This window comes from Hypomesus nipponensis, chromosome 20, assembly GCF_054491055.1.
Source record: "Hypomesus nipponensis isolate SF chromosome 20, ASM5449105v1, whole genome shotgun sequence".
NCBI classification, from domain to species: Eukaryota; Metazoa; Chordata; class Actinopteri; order Osmeriformes; family Osmeridae; genus Hypomesus; species Hypomesus nipponensis.
This window is the reverse complement of record NC_140380.1, coordinates 1172501-1180000: the sequence shown is the minus strand read 5'-3', so window position 1 is coordinate 1180000 and position 7500 is coordinate 1172501. Positions and strand designations below refer to the sequence as shown.

The 7500-nt window shown below is 47.1% G+C and overlaps 23 non-coding genes and 2 pseudogenes across 23 annotated transcripts; all 25 read right to left on the bottom strand.

The window, feature by feature from the left end:
* Positions 1–157: 157 nt before the first annotated feature.
* On the bottom strand, positions 158–276 carry LOC146242027 (5S ribosomal RNA). The gene has a single exon (XR_014737025.1). It is a non-coding gene; the product is annotated as a 5S ribosomal RNA (ribosomal RNA).
* Positions 277–472: 196 nt separating this feature from the next.
* LOC146242026 (5S ribosomal RNA) lies at positions 473–591 on the bottom strand. The gene has a single exon (XR_014740343.1). It is a non-coding gene; the product is annotated as a 5S ribosomal RNA (ribosomal RNA).
* A 194-nt stretch (positions 592–785) lies between these two features.
* Positions 786–904, bottom strand: LOC146242025 (5S ribosomal RNA; annotated as a pseudogene).
* Positions 905–1078: 174 nt separating this feature from the next.
* Positions 1079–1197, bottom strand: LOC146242024 (5S ribosomal RNA). Its single transcript, XR_014737024.1, has one exon. It is a non-coding gene; the product is annotated as a 5S ribosomal RNA (ribosomal RNA).
* Positions 1198–1383: 186 nt separating this feature from the next.
* LOC146242023 (5S ribosomal RNA) lies at positions 1384–1502 on the bottom strand. Its single transcript, XR_014737023.1, has one exon. It is a non-coding gene; the product is annotated as a 5S ribosomal RNA (ribosomal RNA).
* A 188-nt stretch (positions 1503–1690) lies between these two features.
* LOC146242022 (5S ribosomal RNA) lies at positions 1691–1809 on the bottom strand. The gene has a single exon (XR_014737393.1). It is a non-coding gene; the product is annotated as a 5S ribosomal RNA (ribosomal RNA).
* A 164-nt stretch (positions 1810–1973) lies between these two features.
* On the bottom strand, positions 1974–2092 carry LOC146242021 (5S ribosomal RNA). Its single transcript, XR_014737022.1, has one exon. It is a non-coding gene; the product is annotated as a 5S ribosomal RNA (ribosomal RNA).
* A 174-nt stretch (positions 2093–2266) lies between these two features.
* LOC146242020 (5S ribosomal RNA) lies at positions 2267–2385 on the bottom strand. Its single transcript, XR_014737021.1, has one exon. It is a non-coding gene; the product is annotated as a 5S ribosomal RNA (ribosomal RNA).
* Positions 2386–2565: 180 nt separating this feature from the next.
* On the bottom strand, positions 2566–2684 carry LOC146242019 (5S ribosomal RNA; annotated as a pseudogene).
* A 174-nt stretch (positions 2685–2858) lies between these two features.
* LOC146242018 (5S ribosomal RNA) lies at positions 2859–2977 on the bottom strand. The gene has a single exon (XR_014737020.1). It is a non-coding gene; the product is annotated as a 5S ribosomal RNA (ribosomal RNA).
* A 174-nt stretch (positions 2978–3151) lies between these two features.
* On the bottom strand, positions 3152–3270 carry LOC146242017 (5S ribosomal RNA). The gene has a single exon (XR_014737018.1). It is a non-coding gene; the product is annotated as a 5S ribosomal RNA (ribosomal RNA).
* A 186-nt stretch (positions 3271–3456) lies between these two features.
* Positions 3457–3575, bottom strand: LOC146242016 (5S ribosomal RNA). The gene has a single exon (XR_014737017.1). It is a non-coding gene; the product is annotated as a 5S ribosomal RNA (ribosomal RNA).
* Positions 3576–3747: 172 nt separating this feature from the next.
* Positions 3748–3866, bottom strand: LOC146242015 (5S ribosomal RNA). Its single transcript, XR_014734757.1, has one exon. It is a non-coding gene; the product is annotated as a 5S ribosomal RNA (ribosomal RNA).
* Positions 3867–4054: 188 nt separating this feature from the next.
* LOC146242014 (5S ribosomal RNA) lies at positions 4055–4173 on the bottom strand. The gene has a single exon (XR_014739469.1). It is a non-coding gene; the product is annotated as a 5S ribosomal RNA (ribosomal RNA).
* Positions 4174–4357: 184 nt separating this feature from the next.
* LOC146242013 (5S ribosomal RNA) lies at positions 4358–4476 on the bottom strand. The gene has a single exon (XR_014740035.1). It is a non-coding gene; the product is annotated as a 5S ribosomal RNA (ribosomal RNA).
* Positions 4477–4650: 174 nt separating this feature from the next.
* LOC146242012 (5S ribosomal RNA) lies at positions 4651–4769 on the bottom strand. The gene has a single exon (XR_014735741.1). It is a non-coding gene; the product is annotated as a 5S ribosomal RNA (ribosomal RNA).
* Positions 4770–4953: 184 nt separating this feature from the next.
* On the bottom strand, positions 4954–5072 carry LOC146242011 (5S ribosomal RNA). Its single transcript, XR_014740387.1, has one exon. It is a non-coding gene; the product is annotated as a 5S ribosomal RNA (ribosomal RNA).
* Positions 5073–5260: 188 nt separating this feature from the next.
* On the bottom strand, positions 5261–5379 carry LOC146242010 (5S ribosomal RNA). The gene has a single exon (XR_014737381.1). It is a non-coding gene; the product is annotated as a 5S ribosomal RNA (ribosomal RNA).
* A 172-nt stretch (positions 5380–5551) lies between these two features.
* On the bottom strand, positions 5552–5670 carry LOC146242009 (5S ribosomal RNA). Its single transcript, XR_014737016.1, has one exon. It is a non-coding gene; the product is annotated as a 5S ribosomal RNA (ribosomal RNA).
* A 184-nt stretch (positions 5671–5854) lies between these two features.
* LOC146242008 (5S ribosomal RNA) lies at positions 5855–5973 on the bottom strand. The gene has a single exon (XR_014737015.1). It is a non-coding gene; the product is annotated as a 5S ribosomal RNA (ribosomal RNA).
* Positions 5974–6155: 182 nt separating this feature from the next.
* LOC146242007 (5S ribosomal RNA) lies at positions 6156–6274 on the bottom strand. The gene has a single exon (XR_014740386.1). It is a non-coding gene; the product is annotated as a 5S ribosomal RNA (ribosomal RNA).
* Positions 6275–6462: 188 nt separating this feature from the next.
* LOC146242006 (5S ribosomal RNA) lies at positions 6463–6581 on the bottom strand. Its single transcript, XR_014737369.1, has one exon. It is a non-coding gene; the product is annotated as a 5S ribosomal RNA (ribosomal RNA).
* A 172-nt stretch (positions 6582–6753) lies between these two features.
* LOC146242005 (5S ribosomal RNA) lies at positions 6754–6872 on the bottom strand. Its single transcript, XR_014737013.1, has one exon. It is a non-coding gene; the product is annotated as a 5S ribosomal RNA (ribosomal RNA).
* A 184-nt stretch (positions 6873–7056) lies between these two features.
* On the bottom strand, positions 7057–7175 carry LOC146242004 (5S ribosomal RNA). The gene has a single exon (XR_014737012.1). It is a non-coding gene; the product is annotated as a 5S ribosomal RNA (ribosomal RNA).
* Positions 7176–7357: 182 nt separating this feature from the next.
* On the bottom strand, positions 7358–7476 carry LOC146242003 (5S ribosomal RNA). Its single transcript, XR_014740385.1, has one exon. It is a non-coding gene; the product is annotated as a 5S ribosomal RNA (ribosomal RNA).
* Positions 7477–7500: the final 24 nt, after the last annotated feature.

Here is a 7500-nt window from a genome sequence, read left to right as displayed (position 1 = left end):
CCATAGGCTACTTATCCATATACAGATTTAGCAATTGACAATGCAAGGTGGTCTCTCTCTCTCTCTCGTGTCAAAATGAAAACAGCTTCCAGCCCCTTTCATGAAGGACTACTTGTGCATATTGCAAGATTTCAGTTTCTAAGTGAATGAGCAAAAGAGCATACAGCACCTGGTATTCCCAGGCGGTCTCCCATCCAAGTACTAACCAGGCCCGACCCTGCTTAGCTTCCGAGATCAGACGAGATCGGGCGTTGCCAGGCTGGTATGGCCGTACGAAATAAGTTGACAACCATAGGCTACTTATCCATATACAGATTTAGCAATTGACAATGCAAGGTAGTCTCTCTCTCTCTCTCTCTCTCTCTCTCTCTCTCTCTCTCTCGTGTCAAAATGAAAACAGCTTCCAGCCCCTTTCATGAAGGACTACTTGTGCATATTGCAAGATGTCAGTTTCTAAGTGAATGAGCAAAAGAGCATACAGCACCTGGTATTCCCAGGCGGTCTCCCATCCAAGTACTAACCAGGCCCGACCCTGCTTAGCTTCCGAGATCAGACGAGATCGGGCGTTGCCAGGCTGGTATGGCCGTACTAAATAAGTTGACAACCATAGGCTACTTATCCATATACAGATTTAGCAATTGACAATGCAAGGTAGTCTCTCTCTCTCTCTCTCTCTCTCTCTCTCTCTCTCTCTCGTGTCAAAATGAAAACAGCTTCCAGCCCCTTTCATGAAGGACTACTTGTGCATATTGCAAGATGTCAGTTTCTAAGTGAATGAGCAAAAGAGCATACAGCACCTGGTATTCCCAGGCGGTCTCCCATCCAAGTACTAACCAGGCCCGACCCTGCTTAGCTTCCGAGATCAGACGAGATCGGGCGTTGCGAGGCTGGTATGGCCGTACGAAATAAGTTGACAACCATAGGCTACTTATCCATATACAGATTTAGCAATTGACAATGCAAGGTGGTCTCTCTCTCTCTCTCTCTCGTGTCAAAATGAAAACAGCTTCCAGCCCCTTTCATGAAGGACTACTTGTGCATATTGCAAGATTTCAGTTTCTAAGTGAATGAGCAAAAGAGCATACAGCACCTGGTATTCCCAGGCGGTCTCCCATCCAAGTACTAACCAGGCCCGACCCTGCTTAGCTTCCGAGATCAGACGAGATCGGGCGTTGCCAGGCTGGTATGGCCGTACGAAATAAGTTGACAACCATAGGCTACTTATCCATATACAGATTTAGCAATTGACAATGCAAGGTAGTCTCTCTCTCTCTCTCTCTCTCTCTCTCTCTCTCTCTCTCGTGTCAAAATGAAAACAGCTTCCAGCCCCTTTCATGAAGGACTACTTGTGCATATTGCAAGATTTCAGTTTCTAAGTGAATGAGCATACAGCACCTGGTATTCCCAGGCGGTCTCCCATCCAAGTACTAACCAGGCCCGACCCTGCTTAGCTTCCGAGATCAGACGAGATCGGGCGTTGCCAGGCTGGTATGGCCGTACGAAATAAGTTGACAACCATAGGCTACTAATCCATATACAGATTTAGCAATTGACAATGCAAGGTAGTCTCTCTCTCTCTCTCTCTCTCTCTCTCTCTCTCGTGTCAAAATGAAAACAGCTTCCAGCCCCTTTCATGAAGGACTACTTGTGCATATTGCAAGATTTCAGTTTCTAAGTGAATGAGCAAAAGAGCATACAGCACCTGGTATTCCCAGGCGGTCTCCCATCCAAGTACTAACCAGGCCCAACCCTGCTTAGCTTCCGAGATCAGACGAGATCGGGCGTTGCCAGGCTGGTATGGCCGTACGAAATAAGTTGACAACCATAGGCTACTTATCCATATACAGATTTAGCAATTGACAATGCAAGGTGGTCTCTCTCTCTCCCTCTCGTGTCAAAATGAAAACAGCTTCCAGCCCCTTTCATGAAGGACTACTTGTGCATATTGCAAGATTTCAGTTTCTAAGTGAATGAGCATACAGCACCTGGTATTCCCAGGCGGTCTCCCATCCAAGTACTAACCAGGCCCGACCCTGCTTAGCTTCCGAGATCAGACGAGATCGGGCGTTGCCAGGCTGGTATGGCCGTACGAAATAAGTTGACAACCATAGGCTACTTATCCATATACAGATTTAGCAATTGACAATGCAAGGTAGTCTCTCTCTCTCTCTCTCTCTCTCTCTCGTGTCAAAATGAAAACAGCTTCCAGCCCCTTTCATGAAGGACTACTTGTGCATATTGCAAGATTTCAGTTTCTAAGTGAATGAGCATACAGCACCTGGTATTCCCAGGCGGTCTCCCATCCAAGTACTAACCAGGCCCGACCCTGCTTAGCTTCCGAGATCAGACGAGATCGGGCGTTGCCAGGCTGGTATGGCCGTACGAAATAAGTTGACAACCATAGGCTACTTATCCATATACAGATTTAGCAATTGACAATGCAAGGTGGTCTCTCTCTCTCTCTCTCTCTCTCTCGTGTCAAAATGAAAACAGTTTCCAGCCCCTTTCATGAAGGACTACTTGTGCATATTGCAAGATGTCAGTTTCTAAGTGAATGAGCAAAAGAGCATACAGCACCTGGTATTCCCAGGCGGTCTCCCATCCAAGTACTAACCAGGCCCGACCCTGCTTAGCTTCCGAGATCAGACGAGATCGGGCGTTGCCAGGCTGGTATGGCCTTACGAAATAAGTTGACAACCATAGGCTACTTATCCATATACAGATTTAGCAATTGACAATGCAAGGTAGTCTCTCTCTCTCTATCTCTCGTGTCAAAATGAAAACAGCTTCCAGCCCCTTTCATGAAGGACTACTTGTGCATATTGCAAGATGTCAGTTTCTAAGTGAATGAGCAAAAGAGCATACAGCACCTGGTATTCCCAGGCGGTCTCCCATCCAAGTACTAACCAGGCCCGACCCTGCTTAGCTTCCGAGATCAGACGAGATCGGGCGTTGCCAGGCTGGTATGGCCGTACGAAATAAGTTGACAACCATAGGCTACTTATCCATATACAGATTTAGCAATTGACAATGCAAGGTAGTCTCTCTCTCTCTATCTCTCGTGTCAAAATGAAAACAGCTTCCAGCCCCTTTCATGAAGGACTACTTGTGCATATTGCAAGATGTCAGTTTCTAAGTGAATGAGCAAAAGAGCATACAGCACCTGGTATTCCCAGGCGGTCTCCCATCCAAGTACTAACCAGGCCCGACCCTGCTTAGCTTCCGAGATCAGACGAGATCGGGCGTTGCCAGGCTGGTATGGCCGTACGAAATAAGTTGACAACCATAGGCTACTTATCCATATACAGATTTAGCAATTGACAATGCAAGGTAGTCTCTCTCTCTCTCTCTCTCTCTCTCTCTCTCGTGTCAAAATGAAAACAGCTTCCAGCCCCTTTCATGAAGGACTACTTGTGCATATTGCAAGATGTCAGTTTCTAAGTGAATGAGCAAAAGAGCATACAGCACCTGGTATTCCCAGGCGGTCTCCCATCCAAGTACTAACCAGGCCCGACCCTGCTTAGCTTCCGAGATCAGACGAGATCGGGCGTTGCCAGGCTGGTATGGCCGTACGAAATAAGTTGACAACCATAGGCTACTTATCCATATACAGATTTGGCAATTGACAATGCAAGGTGGTCTCTCTCTCTCTCTCTCGTGTCAAAATGAAAACAGCTTCCAGCCCCTTTCATGAAGGACTACTTGTGCATATTGCAAGATTTCAGTTTCTAAGTGAATGAGCAAAAGAGCATACAGCACCTGGTATTCCCAGGCGGTCTCCCATCCAAGTACTAACCAGGCCCGACCCTGCTTAGCTTCCGAGATCAGACAAGATCGGGCGTTGCCAGGCTGGTATGGCCGTACGAAATAAGTTGACAACCATAGGCTACTTATCCATATACAGATTTAGCAATTGACAATGAAAGGTAGTCTCTCTCTCTCTCTCTCTCTCTCTCTCTCTCTCGTGTCAAAATGAAAACAGCTTCCAGCCCCTTTCATGAAGGACTACTTGTGCATATTGCAAGATGTCAGTTTCTAAGTGAATGAGCAAAAGAGCATACAGCACCTGGTATTCCCGGGCGGTCTCCCATCCAAGTACTAACCAGGCCCGACCCTGCTTAGCTTCCGAGATCAGACGAGATCGGGCGTTGCCAGGCTGGTATGGCCGTACGAAATAAGTTGACAACCATAGGCTACTTATCCATATACAGATTTAGCAATTGACAATGCAAGGTAGTCTCTCTCTCTCTCTCTCTCTCTCTCTCTCGTGTCAAAATGAAAACAGCTTCCAGCCCCTTTCATGAAGGACTACTTGTGCATATTGCAAGATGTCAGTTTCTAAGTGAATGAGCAAAAGAGCATACAGCACCTGGTATTCCCAGGCGGTCTCCCATCCAAGTACTAACCAGGCCCGACCCTGCTTAGCTTCCGAGATCAGACGAGATCAGGCGTTGCCAGGCTGGTATGGCCGTACGAAATAAGTTGACAACCATAGGCTACTTATCCATATACAGATTTAGCAATTGACAATGCAAGGTGGTCTCTCTCTCTCTCTCTCTCGTGTCAAAATGAAAACAGCTTCCAGCCCCTTTCATGAAGGACTACTTGTGCATATTGCAAGATTTCAGTTTCTAAGTGAATGAGCAAAAGAGCATACAGCACCTGGTATTCCCAGGCGGTCTCCCATCCAAGTACTAACCAGGCCCTAGCCTGCTTAGCTTCCGAGATCAGACGAGATCGGGCGTTGCCAGGCTGGTATGGCCGTACGAAATAAGTTGACAACCATAGGCTACTTATCCATATACAGATTTAGCAATTGACAATGCAAGGTAGTCTCTCTCTCTCTCTCTCTCTCTCTCTCTCGTGTCAAAATGAAAACAGCTTCCAGCCCCTTTCATGAAGGACTACTTGTGCATATTGCAAGATGTCAGTTTCTAAGTGAATGAGCAAAAGAGCATACAGCACCTGGTATTCCCAGGCGGTCTCCCATCCAAGTACTAACCAGGCCCGACCCTGCTTAGCTTCCGAGATCAGACGAGATCGGGCATGGCCAGGCTGGTATGGCCGTACGAAATACGTTGACAACCATAGGCTACTTATCCATATACAGATTTAGCAATTGACAATGCAAGGTAGTCTCTCTCTCTCTCTCTCTCTCTCTCTCTCTCTCGTGTCAAAATGAAAACAGCTTCCAGCCCCTTTCATGAAGGACTACTTGTGCATATTGCAAGATTTCAGTTTCTAAGTGAATGAGCAAAAGAGCATACAGCACCTGGTATTCCCAGGCGGTCTCCCATCCAAGTACTAACCAGGCCCAACCCTGCTTAGCTTCCGAGATCAGACGAGATCGGGCGTTGCCAGGCTGGTATGGCCGTACGAAATAAGTTGACAACCATAGGCTACTTATCCATATACAGATTTAGCAATTGACAATGCAAGGTGGTCTCTCTCTCTCTCTCTCTCCCTCTCGTGTCAAAATGAAAACAGCTTCCAGCCCCTTTCATGAAGGACTACTTGTGCATATTGCAAGATTTCAGTTTCTAAGTGAATGAGCATACAGCACCTGGTATTCCCAGGCGGTCTCCCATCCAAGTACTAACCAGGCCCGACCCTGCTTAGCTTCCGAGATCAGACGAGATCGGGCGTTGCCAGGCTGGTATGGCCGTACGAAATAAGTTGACAACCATAGGCTACTTATCCATATACAGATTTAGCAATTGACAATGCAAGGTGGTCTCTCTCTCTCTCTCTCTCTCTCTCTCTCGTGTCAAAATGAAAACAGTTTCCAGCCCCTTTCATGAAGGACTACTTGTGCATATTGCAAGATGTCAGTTTCTAAGTGAATGAGCAAAAGAGCATACAGCACCTGGTATTCCCAGGCGGTCTCCCATCCAAGTACTAACCAGGCCCGACCCTGCTTAGCTTCCGAGATCAGACGAGATCGGGCGTTGCCAGGCTGGTATGGCCGTACGAAATAAGTTGACAACCATAGGCTACTTATCCATATACAGATTTAGCAATTGACAATGCAAGGTAGTCTCTCTCTCTCTCTCTCTCTCTCTCTCGTGTCAAAATGAAAACAGCTTCCAGCCCCTTTCATGAAGGACTACTTGTGCATATTGCAAGATGTCAGTTTCTAAGTGAATGAGCAAAAGAGCATACAGCACCTGGTATTCCCAGGCGGTCTCCCATCCAAGTACTAACCAGGCCCGACCCTGCTTAGCTTCCGAGATCAGACGAGATCGGGCATGGCCAGGCTGGTATGGCCGTACGAAATACGTTGACAACCATAGGCTACTTATCCATATACAGATTTAGCAATTGACAATGCAAGGTAGTCTCTCTCTCTCTCTCTCTCTCTCTCTCTCTCTCGTGTCAAAATGAAAACAGCTTCCAGCCCCTTTCATGAAGGACTACTTGTGCATATTGCAAGATTTCAGTTTCTAAGTGAATGAGCAAAAGAGCATACAGCACCTGGTATTCCCAGGCGGTCTCCCATCCAAGTACTAACCAGGCCCAACCCTGCTTAGCTTCCGAGATCAGACGAGATCGGGCGTTGCCAGGCTGGTATGGCCGTACGAAATAAGTTGACAACCATAGGCTACTTATCCATATACAGATTTAGCAATTGACAATGCAAGGTGGTCTCTCTCTCTCTCTCTCTCCCTCTCGTGTCAAAATGAAAACAGCTTCCAGCCCCTTTCATGAAGGACTACTTGTGCATATTGCAAGATTTCAGTTTCTAAGTGAATGAGCATACAGCACCTGGTATTCCCAGGCGGTCTCCCATCCAAGTACTAACCAGGCCCGACCCTGCTTAGCTTCCGAGATCAGACGAGATCGGGCGTTGCCAGGCTGGTATGGCCGTACGAAATAAGTTGACAACCATAGGCTACTTATCCATATACAGATTTAGCAATTGACAATGCAAGGTGGTCTCTCTCTCTCTCTCTCTCTCTCTCTCTCGTGTCAAAATGAAAACAGTTTCCAGCCCCTTTCATGAAGGACTACTTGTGCATATTGCAAGATGTCAGTTTCTAAGTGAATGAGCAAAAGAGCATACAGCACCTGGTATTCCCAGGCGGTCTCCCATCCAAGTACTAACCAGGCCCGACCCTGCTTAGCTTCCGAGATCAGACGAGATCGGGCGTTGCCAGGCTGGTATGGCCGTACGAAATAAGTTGACAACCATAGGCTACTTATCCATATACAGATTTAGCAATTGACAATGCAAGGTAGTCTCTCTCTCTCTCTCTCTCTCTCTCTCGTGTCAAAATGAAAACAGCTTCCAGCCCCTTTCATGAAGGACTACTTGTGCATATTGCAAGATGTCAGTTTCTAAGTGAATGAGCAAAAGAGCATACAGCACCTGGTATTCCCAGGCGGTCTCCCATCCAAGTACTAACCAGGCCCGACCCTGCTTAGCTTCCGAGATCAGACGAGATCGGGCATGGCCAGGCTGGTATGGCCGTACGAAATACGTTGACAACCATAGGCTAC